Source organism: Pseudophryne corroboree, chromosome 11, assembly GCF_028390025.1.
Source record: "Pseudophryne corroboree isolate aPseCor3 chromosome 11, aPseCor3.hap2, whole genome shotgun sequence".
Lineage (NCBI taxonomy): Eukaryota > Metazoa > Chordata > Amphibia > Anura > Myobatrachidae > Pseudophryne > Pseudophryne corroboree.
This window is the reverse complement of record NC_086454.1, coordinates 81074475-81091731: the sequence shown is the minus strand read 5'-3', so window position 1 is coordinate 81091731 and position 17257 is coordinate 81074475.

Sequence of the window (17257 nt, the reverse complement as noted above, 5' to 3'; positions counted from 1 at the left end):
ACATTAAAAAATGGAGAACAAAAATGTGGAGGGTAAAATAGGGAAAGATCAAGATCCACTTCCACCTCGTGCTGAAGCTGCTGCCACTAGTTATGGCCGAGACATTGAAATGCCATCAACGTCGTCTGCCAAGGCCGATGCCCAATGTCATAGTAGAGAGCATGTAAAATCCAAAAAACAAAAGTTCAGTAAAATGACCCAAAAATCTAAATTAAAAGCGTCTGATGAGAAGCATAAACTTGCCAATATGCCATTTACGACATGGAGTGGCAAGGAACGGCTGAGGCCCTGGTCTATGTTCATGGCTAGTGGTTTATATTCACATGAGGATGGAAGCACTCATCCTCTCGTTAGAAAACTGCAGTGCCACTCCTAGATGGGCCAGGTGTTTGTGTCGGCCACTTGGGTCGCTTAGCTTAGTCATTCAGCGACCTCGGTGCACATTTTAGGACTAAAAATAATATTGTGAGGTGTTCAGAATAGACTGGAAATGAGTGGAAATTATGGTTATTGAGGTTAATAATACTATGGGATTAAAATGACCCCCAAATTCTATGATTTAGGCTCTTTTTGAGGGTTTTTTGTAAAAAAACACCCGAATCCAAAACACACCCGAATCCGACAAAAAAATTTCAGGGAGGTTTTGCCAAAATGCGTCCGAATCCAAAACACGGCCGCGAAACCGAATCCAAAACCAAAACACCGTCCGGTGCACATCACTAATCATGACAGAGTGTGCTGTGCTGCAGTGCCAGAGGCAGAGAGGCTGCTGCTGCAGAGCCTCTGCCTGTTCCTGTATGTGTAGGTTTGGAGTGATCACGCTCCCCAATCGAATTGCCACTGGCCGAGGGGCTCCTCAAGGCCCCCTCTACCCCGCTGGACTCTGCAAAGTAAAAAAACAAACAAAAAAAAATGCGGCCACGCCTCCCGCGATTAGGCCACGACCCTAAAATTCAACCCGCCCGGCAGAACTTTCGATAATGTGAGCAGCGCACTGTCTGTGAGGAGGAGGTGGGAGGAGGAGGAAGCTAGTGGGACCTTGCACTGGAAGCCACGCTACATGTTGCCAGCGCCGTTACCTGTCTTCCACTTTGACAGGCGCAACGGCAGCTGGCAGCAGCAGGGACCAGGGTAGCAGAGCAGGGAGAGCTCAGCGCCTCTTCAGCTGAGCGCCTCCCTGCACTGCATACCCTTGCTGAGCGTGTAGCGCCGGCTCTGATTGCAAAGAACAACTCTCTTCAGAAAAGATCTGTCCTTTGCAATTTTAATCACAAGTCTAGATACATACTGGTGTCATCAACGCGTACTCTGTATTACCCCCCCCCCCCCCCCCCCTCCGCAGGCACACAGAAAGGGAGTGTGGCCTAATTTAAAATAAGAATTTACTTACCGATAATTCTATTTCTCGTAGTCCGTAGTGGATGCTGGGGACTCCGTAAGGACCATGGGGAATAGCGGCTCCGCAGGAGACTGGGCACATCTAAAGAAAGCTTTAGGACTATCTGGTGTGCACTGGCTCCTCCCCCTATGACCCTCCTCCAAGCCTCAGTTAGGATACTGTGCCCGGATGAGCGTACACAATAAGGAAGGATTTTGAATCCCGGGTAAGACTCATACCAGCCACACCAATCACACCGTACAACTTGTGATCTGAACCCAGTTAACAGCATGATAACAGAGGAGCCTCTAGAAAAGATGGCTCACTACAGCAACAACCCGATTTTTTTGGTAACAATAACTATGTACCAGTATTGCAGACAATCCGCACTTGGGATGGGCGCCCAGCATCCACTACGGACTACGAGAAATAGAATTATCGGTAAGTAAATTCTTATTTTCTCTAACGTCCTAAGTGGATGCTGGGGACTCCGTAAGGACCATGGGGATTATACCAAAGCTCCCAAACGGGCGGGAGAGTGCGGATGACTCTGCAGCACCAAATGAGAGAACTCCAGGTCCTCCTCAGCCAGGGTATCAATTTTGTAGACTTTTACAAACGTATTTGCTCCTGACCAAGTAGCTGCTCGGCAAAGTTGTAAAGCCGAGACCCCTCGGGCAGCCGCCCAAGATGAGCCCACCTTCCTTGTGGAGTGGGCATTTACAGATTTTTGGCTGTGGCAGGCCTGCCACAGAGTGTGCAAGCTGAATTGTACTACAAATCCAACGAGCAATAGTCTGCTTAGAAGCAGGAGCACCCAGCTTGTTGGGTGCATACAGGATAAACAGCGAGTCAGATTTCCTGACTCCAGCCGTCCTGGAAACATATATTTTTCAGGGCCCTGACAACGTCTAGCAACTTGGAGTCCTCCAAGTCCCTAGTAGCCGCAGGCACCACAATAGGTTGGTTCAGGTGAAACGCTGAAACCACCTTAGGGAGAAACTGAGGACGAGTCCTCAATTCCGCCCTGTCCGAATGGAAAATCAGATAAGGGCTTTTACAGGATAAAGCCGCCAATTCTGACTAGAGATGAGCGCCTGAAATTTTTCGGGTTTTGTGTTTTGGTTTTGGGTTCGGTTCCGCGGCCGTGTTTTGGGTTCGAACGCGTTTTGGCAAAACCTCACCGAATTTTTTTTGTCGGATTCGGGTGTGTTTTGGATTCGGGTGTTTTTTTCCAAAAACACTAAAAAACAGCTTAAATCATAGAATTTGGGGGTCATTTTGATCCCAAAGTATTATTAACCTCAAAAACCATAATTTACACTCATTTTCAGTCTATTCTGAATACCTCACACCTCACAATATTATTTTTAGTCCTAAAATTTGCACCGAGGTCGCTGTGTGAGTAAGATAAGCGACCCTAGTGGCCGACACAAACACCGGGCCCATCTAGGAGTGGCACTGCAGTGTCACGCAGGATGTCCCTTCCAAAAAACCCTCCCCAAACAGCACATGACGCAAAGAAAAAAAGAGGCGCAATGAGGTAGCTGTGTGAGTAAGATTAGCGACCCTAGTGGCCGACACAAACACCGGGCCCATCTAGGAGTGGCACTGCAGTGTCACGCAGGATGGCCCTTCCAAAAAACCCTCCCCAAACAGCACATGACGCAAAGAAAAAAAGAGGCGCAATGAGGTAGCTGACTGTGTGAGTAAGATTAGCGACCCTAGTGGCCGACACAAACACCGGGCACATCTAGGAGTGGCACTGCAGTGTCACGCAGGATGTCCCTTCCAAAAAACCCTCCCCAAACAGCACATGACGCAAAGAAAAAAAGAGGCGCAATGAGGTAGCTGACTGTGTGAGTAAGATTAGCGACCCTAGTGGCCGACACAAACACCGGGCCCATCTAGGAGTGGCACTGCAGTGTCACGCAGGATGTCCCTTCCAAAAAACCCTCCCCAATCAGCACATGATGCAAAGAAAAAGAAAAGAAAAAAGAGGTGCAAGATGGAATTGTCCTTGGGCCCTCCCACCCACCCTTATGTTGTATAAACAAAACAGGACATGCACACTTTAACCAACCCATCATTTCAGTGACAGGGTCTGCCACACGACTGTGACTGATATGACGGGTTGGTTTGGACCCCCCCCAAAAAAGAAGCAATTAATCTCTCCTTGCACAAACTGGCTCTACAGAGGCAAGATGTCCACCTCATCTTCACCCTCCGATATATCACCGTGTACATCCCCCTCCTCACAGATTATCAATTCGTCCCCACTGGAATCCACCATCTCAGCTCCCTGTGTACTTTGTGGAGGCAATTGCTGCTGGTCAATGTCTCCGCGGAGGAATTGATTATAATTCATTTTAATGAACATCATCTTCTCCACATTTTCTGGATGTAACCTCGTACGCCGATTGCTGACAAGGTGAGCGGCGGCACTAAACACTCTTTCGGAGTACACACTTGTGGGAGGGCAACTTAGGTAGAATAAAGCCAGTTTGTGCAAGGGCCTCCAAATTGCCTCTTTTTCCTGCCAGTATAAGTACGGACTGTGTGACGTGCCTACTTGGATGCGGTCACTCATATAATCCTCCACCATTCTATCAATGTTGAGAGAATCATATGCAGTGACAGTAGACGACATGTCCGTAATCGTTGTCAGGTCCTTCAGTCCGGACCAGATGTCAGCATCAGCAGTCGCTCCAGACTGCCCTGCATCACCGCCAGCGGGTGGGCTCGGAATTCTGAGCCTTTTCCTCGCACCCCCAGTTGCGGGAGAATGTGAAGGAGGAGATGTTGACAGGTCGCGTTCCGCTTGACTTGACAATTTTGTCACCAGCAGGTCTTTCAACCCCAGCAGACCTGTGTCTGCCGGAAAGAGAGATCCAAGGTAGGCTTTAAATCTAGGATCGAGCACGGTGGCCAAAATGTAGTGCTCTGATTTCAACAGATTGACCACCCGTGAATCCTTGTTAAGCGAATTAAGGGCTGCATCCACAAGTCCCACATGCCTAGCGGAATCGCTCCGTGTTAGCTCCTTCTTCAATGCCTCCAGCTTCTTCTGCAAAAGCCTGATGAGGGGAATGACCTGACTCAGGCTGGCAGTGTCTGAACTGACTTCACGTGTGGCAAGTTCAAAGGGCATCAGAACCTTGCACAACGTTGAAATCATTCTCCACTGCACTTGAGACAGGTGCATTCCATCTCCTATATCGTGCTCAATTGTATAGGCTTGAATGGCCTTTTGCTGCTCCTCCAACCTCTGAAGCATATAGAGGGTTGAATTCCACCTCGTTACCACTTCTTGCTTCAGATGATGGCAGGGCAGGTTCAGTAGTTTTTGGTGGTGCTCCAGTCTTCTGTACGTGGTGCCTGTATGCCGAAAGTGTCCCGCAATTTTTCTGGCCACCGACAGCATCTCTTGCACGCCCCTGTCGTTTTTTAAAAAATTCTGCACCACCAAATTCAAGGTATGTGCAAAACATGGGACGTGCTGGAATTTGCCCATATTTAATGCACACACAATATTGCTGGCGTTGTCCGATGCCACAAATCCACAGGAGAGTCCAATTGGGGTAAGCCATTCCGCGATGATCTTCCTCAGTTGCCGTAAGAGGTTTTCAGCTGTGTGCGTATTCTGGAAAGCGGTGATACAAAGCGTAGCCTGCCTAGGAAAGAGTTGGCGTTTGCGAGATGCTGCTACTGGTGCCGCCGCTGCTGTTCTTGCGGCGGGAGTCCATACATCTACCCAGTGGGCTGTCACAGTCATATAGTCCTGACCCTGCCCTGCTCCACTTGTCCACATGTCCGTGGTTAAGTGGACATTGGGTACAACTGCATTTTTTAGGACACTGGTGAGTCTTTTTCTGACGTCCGTGTACATTCTCGGTATCGCCTGCCTAGAGAAGTGGAACCTAGATGGTATTTGGTAACGGGGGCACACTGCCTCAATAAATTGTCTAGTTCCCTGTGTACTAACGGCGGATACCGGACGCACGTCTAACACCAACATAGTTGTCAAGGACTCAGTTATCCGCTTTGCAGTAGGATGACTGCTGTGATATTTCATCTTCCTCGCAAAGGACTGTTGAACAGTCAATTGCTTACTGGAAGTAGTACAAGTGGGCTTACGACTTCCCCTCTGGGATGACCATCGACTCCCAGCGGCAACAACAGCAGCGCCAGCAGCAGTAGGCGTTACACGCAAGGATGCATCGGAGGAATCCCAGGCAGGAGAGGACTCGTCAGACTTGCCAGTGACATGGCCTGCAGGACTATTGGCATTCCTGGGGAAGGAGGAAATTGACACTGAGGGAGTTGGTGGGGTGGTTTGCGTGAGCTTGGTTACAAGAGGAAGGGATTTACTGGTCAGTGGACTGCTTCCGCTGTCACCCAAAGTTTTTGAACTTGTCACTGACTTATTATGAATGCGCTGCAGGTGACGTATAAGGGAGGATGTTCCGAGGTGGTTAACGTCCTTACCCCTACTTATTACAGCTTGACAAAGGGAACACACGGCTTGACACCTGTTGTCCGCATTTCTGGTGAAATACCTCCACACCGAAGAGCTGATTTTTTTGGTATTATCACCTGGCATGTCAACGGCCATATTCCTCCCACGGACAACAGGTGTCTCCCCGGGTGCCTGACTTAAACAAACCACCTCACCATCAGAATCCTTCTGGTCAATTTCCTCCCCAGCGCCAGCAACACCCATATCCTCCTCATCCTGGTGTACTTCAACACTGACATCTTCAATCTGACTATCAGGAACTGGACTGCGGGTGCTCCTTCCAGCACTTGCAGGGGGCATGCAAATAGTGGAAGGCGCATGCTCTTCACGTCCAGTGTTGGGAAGGTCAGGCATCGCAACCGACACAATTGGACTCTCCTTGTGGATTTGGGATTTCAAAGAACGCACAGTTCTTTGCGGTGCTTTTGCCAGCTTGAGTCTTTTCAGTTTTCTAGCGAGAGGCTGAGTGCTTCCATCCTCATGTGAAGCTGAACCACTAGCCATGAACATAGGCCAGGGCCTCAGCCGTTCCTTGCCACTCCGTGTGGTAAATGGCATATTGGCAAGTTTACGCTTCTCCTCCGACAATTTTATTTTAGGTTTTGGAGTCCTTTTTTTTCTGATATTTGGTGTTTTGGATTTGACATGCTCTGTACTATGACATTGGGCATCGGCCTTGGCAGACGACGTTGCTGGCATTTCATCGTCTCGGCCATGACTAGTGGCAGCAGCTTCAGCACGAGGTGGAAGTGGATCTTGATCTTTCCCTAATTTTGGAACCTCAACTTTTTTGTTCTCCATATTTTATAGGCAGAACTAAAAGGCACCTCAGGTAAACAATGGAGATGGATGGATTGGATACTAGTATACAATTATGGACGGACTGCCACGGTTAGGTGGTATAAAAAAACCACGGTTAGGTGGTATATATTGTAATACAATTATGGATGGACGGACTGCCTGCCGAGTGCCGACACAGAGGTAGCCACAGCCGTGAACTACCGCACTGTACACTGGTTGATAAAGAGATAGTAGTATACTCGTAACAACTAGTATGACACTATGACGGTATAAAGAATGAAAAAAAAACCACGGTTAGGTGGTATATATTATAATAATACAATTATGGATGGACGGACTGCCTGCCGAGTTCCGACACAGAGGTAGCCACAGCCGTGAACTACCGCACTGTACACTGGTTGATAAAGAGATAGTAGTATACTCGTAACAACTAGTATGACTGACTATGACGGTATAAAGAATGAAAAAAAAACCACGGTTAGGTGGTATATATTGTAATACAATTATGGATGGACGGACTGCCTGCCGAGTTCCGACACAGAGGTAGCCACAGCCGTGAACTACCGCACTGTACACTGGTTGATAAAGAGATAGTAGTATACTCGTAACAACTAGTATGACTGACTATGACGGTATAAAGAATGAAAAAAAAACCACGGTTAGGTGGTATATATTGTAATACAATTATGGATGGACGGACTGCCTGCCGAGTTCCGACACAGAGGTAGCCACAGCCGTGAACTACCGCACTGTACACTGGTTGATAAAGAGATAGTAGTATACTCGTAACAACTAGTATGACTGACTATGACGGTATAAAGAATGAAAAAAAAACCACGGTTAGGTGGTATATATTATAATACAATTATGGATGGACGGACTGCCTGCCGACTGCCGACACAGAGGTAGCCACAGCCGTGAACTACCGCACTGTACACTGGTTGATAAAGAGATAGTAGTATACTCGTAACAACTAGTATGACACTATGACGGTATAAAGAATGAAAAAAAAACCACGGTTAGGTGGTATATATTATAATACAATTATGGATGGACGGACTGCCTGCCGACTGCCGACACAGAGGTAGCCACAGCCGTGAACTACCGCACTGTACACTGGTTGATAAAGAGATAGTAGTATACTCGTAACAACTAGTATGACACTATGACGGTATAAAGAATGAAAAAAAAACCACGGTTAGGTGGTATATATTATAATACAATTATGGATGGACGGACTGCCTGCCGAGTGCCGACACAGAGGTAGCCACAGCCGTGAACTACCGCACTGTACACTGGTTGATAAAGAGATAGTAGTATACTCGTAACAACTAGTATGACTGACTATGACGGTATAAAGAATGAAAAAAAAACCACGGTTAGGTGGTATATATTATAATACAATTATGGATGGACGGACTGCCTGCCGACTGCCGACACAGAGGTAGCCACAGCCGTGAACTACCGCACTGTACACTGGTTGATAAAGAGATAGTAGTATACTCGTAACAACTAGTATGACACTATGACGGTATAAAGAATGAAAAAAAAACCACGGTTAGGTGGTATATATTATAATACAATTATGGATGGACGGACTGCCTGCCGACTGCCGACACAGAGGTAGCCACAGCCGTGAACTACCGCACTGTACACTGGTTGATAAAGAGATAGTAGTATACTCGTAACAACTAGTATGACACTATGACGGTATAAAGAATGAAAAAAAAACCACGGTTAGGTGGTATATATTATAATAATACAATTATGGATGGACGGACTGCCTGCCGACTGCCGACACAGAGGTAGCCACAGCCGTGAACTACCGCACTGTACACTGGTTGATAAAGAGATAGTAGTATACTCGTAACAACTAGTATGACTATGACGACGGTATAAAGAAAGAAAAAAAAATACCACGGTTAGGTGGTATATAATTATACAATTATGGATGGACGGACTGCCTGCCGAGTGCCGACTGCCGACACAGAGGTAGCCACAGCCGTGAACTACCGCACTGTACTGTGTCTGCTGCTAATATAGACTGGTTGATAAAGAGATAGTATACAACAATATACTACTATACTGGTGGTCAGGCACTGGTCACCACTAGTCACACTGGCAGTGGCACTCCTGCAGCAAAAGTGTGCACTGTTTAATTTTAAATTAATATAATATTATGTACTCCTGGCTCCTGCTATAACAACCTGCAGTGCTCCCCAGTCTCCCCCACAATTATTATAAGCTTTTATACATTGATGTGCAGCACACTGGGCTGAGCTGAGTGCACACAGACTGAGTCACACTGTGTGACTGCTGTGTATCGTTTTTTTCAGGCAGAGAACGGATATAGCAGAAAACGGATATATTAAATAAAAGTTAACTTAACAACAACTGCACTGGTCACTGTGGTAAACTCTGTCTGCACAATCTCTCTCTCTCTCTCTCTCTCTTCTAATCTATTCTAATGGAGAGGACGCCAGCCACGTCCTCTCCCTATCAATCTCAATGCACGTGTGAAAATGGCGGCGACGCGCGGCTCCTTATATAGAATCCGAGTCTCGCGAGAATCCGACAGCGTCATGATGACGTTCGGGCGCGCTCGGGTTAACCGAGCAAGGCGGGAAGATCCGAGTCGCTCGGACCCGTGAAAAAAAAAGTGAAGTTCGTGCGGGTTCGGATTCAAAGAAACCGAACCCGCTCATCTCTAATTCTGACACGCGCCTGGCCCAGGCCAGGGCCAACAGCATGACCACTTTCCATGTGAGATATTTTAACTCCACAGATTTAAGTGGTTCAAACCAATGTGACTTTTGGAACCCAAAACTACATTGAGATCCCAAAGTGCCACTGGAGGCACAAAAGGAGGCTGTATATGCAGTACCCCTTTTACAAACGTCTGAACTTCAGGGACTGAAGCTAGTTCTTTTTGGAAGAAAATTGACAGGGCCAAAATTTGAACCTTAATGGACCCCAATTTCAGGCCCATAGACACTCCTGTTTGCAGGAAATGTAGGAATCGACCCAGTTGACTTTCCTCCGTCGGGCCTTACTGGCCTCGCACCACGCAACATATTTTCGCCCAATGCGGTGATAATGTTTTGCGGTTACATCCTTTCTGGCTTTGATCAGGATAGGGATGACTTCATCCGGAATGCCTTTTTTTCCTTCAGGATCCGGCGTTCAACCGCCATGCCGTCAAACGCAGCCGCGGTAAGTCTTGGAACAGACAGGGTCCTTGCTGGAGCAGGTCCCTTCTTAGAGGTAGAGGCCACGGATCCTCCGTGAGCATCTCTTAAAGTTCCGGTTACCAAGTCCTTCTTGGCCAATCCGGAGCCACGAATATAGTGCTTACTCCTCTCCATCTTATCAATCTCAGTACCTTGGGTATGAGAGGCAGAGGAGGGAACACATACACTGACTGGTACACCCACGGTGTTACCAGAGCGTCCACAGCTATTGCCTGAGGGTCCCTTGACCTGGCGCAATACCTGTCGAGTTTTTCCCAACGGTTTATAATCATGTGGAAGACTTCTGGGTGAAGTCCCCACTCTCCCGGGTGGAGGTCGTGCTGAGGAAGTCTGCTTCCCAGTTGTCCACTCCCGGAATGAATACTGCTGACAGTGCTATCACATGATTTTCCGCCCAGCGAAGAATCCTTGCAGCTTCTGCCATTGCCTCCTGCTTCTTGGGCCACCCTGTTTACGTGGGTGACTGCCGTGATGTTGTCCGACTGGATCAACACCGGCTGAGCTTGAAGCAGAGGTCTTGCTAAGCTTAGAGCATTGTAAATGGCCCTTAGCTTCAGGATATTTATGTGAAGTGATGTCTCCAGGCTTGACCATAAGCCCTGGATATTCCTTCCCTGTGTGACTGCTCCCCAGCCTCGCAGGCTGGCATCCGTGGTCACCAGGACCCAGTCCTGAATGCCGAATCTGCGGCCCTCTAGAAGATGAGCACTCTGCAACCACCACAGGAGGGACACCCTTGTCCTTGGTGACAGGGTTATCCGCTGATGCATCTGAAGATGCGACCTGGACCATTTGTCCAGCAGGTCCCACTGGAAAGTTCTTGCGTGGAATCTGCCGAATGGGATTGCTTCGTAGGAAGCCACCATTTTACCCAGAACCCTTGTGCATTGATGCACTGAGACTTGGCTCGGTTTTAGGAGGTTCCTGACTAGCTCGGATAACTCCCTGGCTTTCTCCTCCGGGAGAAACACCTTTTTCTGGACTGTGTCCAGGATCATCCCTAGGAACAGAAGACAAGTCGTCGGAACCAGCTGCGATTTTGGAATATTGAGAATCCAATCGTGCTGCCGCAACACTACCTGAGATAGTGCTACACCGACCTCCAACTGTTCCCTGGATCTTACCCTTATCAGGGAATCGTCCAAGTAAGGGATAACTAAAATTCCCTTCCTTCGAAGAAATATCATCATTTCGGCCATTACCTTGGTAAAGACCCGGGGTGCCGTGGACCATCCATACGGCAGCGTCTGAACTGATAGTGACAGTTCTGTACCATAAACCTGAGGTACCCTTGGTGAGAAGGGTAAATTTTGACATGAAGGTAAGCATCCTTGATGTCCCGAGACATCATGTAGTCCCCTTCTTCCAGGTTCGCAATCACTGCTCTGAGTGACTCAATCTTGAATTTGAACCTCTGTATGTAAGTGTTCAAAGATTTTAGATTTAGAATCGTCTCACCGAGCCGTCTGGCTTCGGTACCACAACAGTGTGGAATAATACCCCGTTCCCTGTTGCAGGAGGGGTACCTTGATTATCACCTGCTGGGAATACAGCTTGTGAATGGCTTCCAAAACTGTCTCCCTGTCGGAAGGAGACATCGGTAAAGCCGACTTTAGGAAACGGCGAGGGGGAGACGTCTCGAATTCTAATTTGTACCCCTGAGATATCACCTGAAGGATCCAGGGGTCTACTTGCGAGTGAGCCCACTGCGCGCTGAAATTCATTGAGACGGGCCCCCCACCGTGCCTGATTCTGCTTGTAAAGCCCCAGCGTCATACTGATGGCTTGGCAGAGGCGGGAGAGGGTTTCTGTTCCTGGGAACTGGCTGATTTCTGCAGCCTTTTTCCTCTCCCTCTGTCACGGGGCAGAAATGAGGAACCTTTTGCCCGCTTGTCCACGAAAAGACTGCGCCTGATAATACGGCGTCTTCTCATGTTGAGAGGCGACCAGGGGTACAAACGTGGATTTCCCAGCTGTTGCCGTGGCCACCAGGTCTGAAAGACCGACCCCAAATAACTCCTCCCCTAATAAGGCAATACTTCCAAATGCCGTTTGGAATACGCATCACCTGACCACTGACGTGTCCATAACCCTCTACTGGTAGAAATGGACAACGCACTTATACTTGATGCCAGTCGGCAAATATTCCGCTGTGCATCACGCATATATAGAAATGCATCTTTTAAATGCTCTATAGGCAAAAATATACTGTCCCTATCTAGGGTATCAATATTTTCAGTCAGGGAATCCGACCACGCCAACCCAGCACTGCACATCCAGGCTGAGGCGATTGCTGGTCGCAGTATAACACCAGTATGTGTGTAAATACATTTTAGGATACCCTCCTGCTTTCTATCAGCAGGATCCTTAAGGGCGGCCATCTCAGGAGAGGGTAGAGCCCTTACAAGCGTGTGAGCGCTTTATCCCCCCTAGGGGGTGTTTCCCAATGCACCCTAACCTCTGGCGGGAAAGGATATGATGCCAATAACATTTTAGAAATTATCAGTTGTTATCGGGGGAAAACCACGCATCATCACACACCTCATTTAATTTCTTTTTTCATTGCCTCAATCATGTAACGTGTGGCCCTACTGGAAGTCACATTTGTCTCTTCACCGTCGACACTGGAGTCAGTATCCGTGTCGGCGTCTATATCTGCCATCTGAGGTAACGGGCGCTTTAGAGCCCCTGACGGCCTATGAGACGTCTGGACAGGCACAAGCTGACTAGCCGGCTGTCTCATGTCAACCACTGTCTTTTATACAGAGCTGACACTGTCACGTAATTCCTTCCAACAGTTCATCCACTCAGGTGTCGACCCCCTAGGGGGTGACATCACTATTACAGGCAATCTGCTCCGTCTCCACCTCATTTTTCTCCTCATACATGTCGACACAAACGTACCGACATACAGCACACACACAGGGAATGCTCTGATAGAGGACATGACCCCACTAGCCCTTTGGGGAGACAGAGGGAGAGTTTGCCAGCACACACCAGAGCGCTATATATATACAGGGATAACCTTATATAAGTGTTTTTCCCCTTATAGCTGCTGTATCATTTAATACTGCACGTAATTAGTGCCCCCCTCTCTTTTTTAACCTTTTCTGTAGTGTAGTGACTGCAGGGGAGAGACAGGGAGCTTCCCTCCAACGGAGCTGTGAGGGAAAATGGCGCCAGTGTGCTGAGGAGATAGGCTCCGCCCCCTTATCGGCGGCCTTATCTCCCGTTTTTTTATGTATTCTGGCAGGGGTTAAATGCATCCATATAGCCCAGGAGCTATATGTGATGCATTTTTTTGCCATCCAAGGTGTTTTTTATTGCGTCTCAGGGCGCCCCCCCCCAGCGCCCGGCACCCTCAGTGACCGGAGTGTGAAGTGTGCTGAGAGCAATGGCGCACAGCTGCAGTGCTGTGCGCTACCTTGTTGAAGACAGGACGTCTTCTGCCGCCGATTTTCCGGACCTCTTCTGTCTTCTGGCTCTGTAAGGGGGCCGGCGGCGCGGCTCTGGGACCCATCCATGGCTGGGCCTGTGATCGTCCCTCTGGAGCTAATGTCCAGTAGCCTAAGAAGCCCAATCCACTCTGCACGCAGGTGAGTTCGCTTCTTCTCCCCTTAGTCCCTCGATGCAGTGAGCCTGTTGCCAGCAGGTCTCACTGAAAATAAAAAACCTAAACTAAAACTTTCACTAAGAAGCTCAGGAGAGCCCCTAGTGTGCACCCTTCTCGTTCGGGCACAGAGATCTAACTGAGGCTTGGAGGAGGGTCATAGGGGGAGGAGCCAGTGCACACCAGATAGTCCTAAAGCTTTCTTTAGATGTGCCCAGTCTCCTGCGGAGCCGCTATTCCCCATGGTCCTTACGGAGTCCCCATCATCCACTTAGGACGTTAGAGAAAAGGGGGCGTGGTCTCTCATAACTTTTTTTCCGCTCCGGGGGCATGTCCAGCTTCCCCGAAGATGCTGTCTGCCTCCGGAGACTGCTCAGCGTGCAGTGCCGGTTCTTATCTGTGACAGGAGCCGGGTGCTGCAGGGGTTTATCTCATAGAAGTCAACCCTTTCCTGGCAAAATCCTCAAAATCCACCTTTGACCCACCTACATCAGCCAGCTCAGTGAAAACATTCACGAGATTGCTGGATGACTCTATACAGAAATTTGTGGGAGCACGGCCACGGATATTCAGAAACATCACCAGGAAGGAGGAAAAAGCGATTAAAGATTTATCCGGATATCAAGATATAGTGATAAGTCCCGCGGACAAAGGCGGGGCAATTATCATACAGGACAAGGTGAAGTATATAGAAGAGATTGACAGCCAACTCAGTGACCTGGGTACCTATAAGAAACTGAGGGGGGATCCGACGACCCAGTTTAAGAAGAAGCTAGACTTACTTCTCAAGGAAGCTGTCTCCAAGGGAGATTTGGACCAAACAATACATAGAGCCTTGACACAAGCACATCCGGTTATACCGATATTTTATATGGTTTCGAAGGTCCATAAGGACAGTGAAAATCCTCCGGGGAGGCTGATCATTGCGGTTGGCGGGTCCTTGATGCAACCAGTTTCTCAGTATTTGGACTTCCTACTACAACCGCTAGTCTCGATACAAAGTACGTACTTAAAAGACACCACTCACCTCTTAGTAATCTTGAGAGAATTAGGTGAAGCCCCCCCCCCCCCCCGGCACTGTACTAAGTACAATGGATGTCAAAAGCCTCTATATGATCATCCCCCATGGGGAGGGATGGAAGCCATGAGAAGATTTTCAGAGGATAACAACTTTCAAGCTTTGAACATTTCTCTGTTCCTTGAGCTACTGTACTTCACCCTGACACATTATTTTTTACACAATGGACAATATTATTTGCAGTTAACGGGGTGCGCCATTGGATCTAATGTGGCACCCATGTATGCTAACGTTTATATGTTTTTAGTTGAGAAAGAATTATTTTGGTCCACTCCATCCATCAGTAACAATATATTATTGTAACGAAGATACATTGATGACTTACTCCTATTCTGGGGAGGCTCTGGTACAGAGTTTCAAGAACTTTTAAACACTTTGAATAATAGGAACTCGCCAGTGAAACTGACAGCAACATGGTGCACAACTGAGATCAGCTTCCTGGACGTCAAGATCTCAGTCATAGATAACAGCATAGTTACAGATGTGTATAATAAACCCACGGACCGGAACACCCTTTTACTTCATAATAGCTTTCATCCTCCAGCCCTAAAATGGGGTTTACCAAAATCACAACTTATGAGAGCAGCACGCATTAAAAGCAGGAAAGGGAGTGGAGGGGATTACCAAAATCACAACTTATGAGAGCAGCACGCATTACAAGCAGGAAAGAGAGTGGAACCTGCGTTGGACCATGTGGTTGATAGATTCCTCCAAAGAGAGTACCATAAGAAACCCCTGATACAGTTGAAACAGGAAATCCTAGCCAAACCAAGGGAAGATCTGCTAATACCCCAACAGAGGATCCAAGAAACAAATAGAATCCCCCTGATCACGGAATTCTCCACAGCCAGCTCAGTCCTTCCTAGGGCAACGAGGGCCCTTTGGCCACTGGTAACAACTGACCCTGAAACTCCATGTTTCAATCTGAGGGACTTGGTGGTGAAACTCGATGTCTCTAAGAAACCAGAGGAACCCCACAAAAAGGGTTGCTTTCAGTGCTTGAGGTGTGAAACTTGCAACTTTATGATCCCGGGACAGAAATTTGTACACCCACGTACAAACAAAGAGTTTGATACAAGACACTGGGTTACTTGCACGTCCTCTTACGTCATCTATGTGATTGTGTGTCCCTGTGGACTGATCTACATGGGCCAGACCACGAGGACGTTCCGGGAGAGAATGGCCTTACATAGGTCAGCCATCAGAGCCACCTTGGAAGGAAAGGGTAAAGACCAACCGGTGGCGAGACATTTCAAGCAAGCCAATCACCATCTGGGTCAACTTAGATATACCATCATAGACCATGTGCCCAAGACATTAAGAGGGGGTGATACAGCCAAGATTCTATCGCAGAAGGAAACCAGATGGATCTACCTTCTTGATGCCTTAACCCCTAATGGACTTATTGAGCAAATTCAATGGAATGTCTTTTTATAGGAATAGTTAGACCAGGGTCCAAATATCTATATATAGAGGTTAAACCCCTCTTTTCCTCCCTTTTTTCCCCCCTTTTCTTTGGTTTCAGGATCTCCATGGGTCTGTTGATAGCATAGTAGCCACAAATACAGCTCCATGTGTTTCCATGTACAGGGGTTATAGGACCCACCTTCCCATTATGTAGAATAACACTCCAGCAGCAATAGTGGCAATTTCATCACTGACAGACCGTGGATATTATTTTCAGAGATATTTTACCCTGAGGGTTGTGGATAGTATGCCTCCAAAGTTCTTTTCTTTAGAGTAAATATTAGCATCCATCCTGCTTAGATCAGTCCAGGCTGTTTATGTATAGGTCTCTAGTAACTTAGTTAAAGATTATGTATTAAGGTTGCGTTTTCCAATCATGTTTTTATGTCTATAAGGTCTTTTAAACACTTGATCACTTTTTCAAGCTACACAGGATGTTTCACTGATCACGGAGCATTGGGCTCCTAGTAATACACACTACGTCTGCATTGTTATCACTGTTCCGCTTCATGTTCCCATAGTAACGGAGTCCCTGGCTACGGAGTACAGGTGGCAGCGGGCGAATGGGAGAGGACGCAGTGGATGACGTCATCACGCCCGGCGCACCTCCCGGAAGCGCCGCAGCCCACGGCTCCCGGTCCCAGGAAGACGCCGGCGGGGAATGGAGGGCGGTCGTATTCACATACCTTTATAAGGTAAGTCATGTGCTCGAGTGAGGTTTGGTTGTTCTTTTCCACTTATTCACAACATAGCACCTTGAAAAAAACGCCCAAGAGGCGTTGAAACGTTGGTGTTCCAAACTATGTTTGTATTTTGATGCGATTTGAATACACGCTTTTATGGCTTATTAAACATGAGGAGTGCCGCCTGGTTCTTGAAATATAGAGGAGAGGAGCAGCAATCCATCCCAGAGAGCCGGCTATGCATATATATATATATATATATATATATATATATATATATTTTAATATTAATATGCAGAGCAGTTATGGTGACTTTTTATTTTTCTCATTTACCCTAACAGAAGATTCTGTGCCTCATAAAATAAATTATTTAAGTCAGCGACTAATCACACACTGTCCAACCAAATCCTTGATTTCATTTACATTAACTACAGACTATAGAATCAAACTTTTTGGGGGCAGTAGGGGGG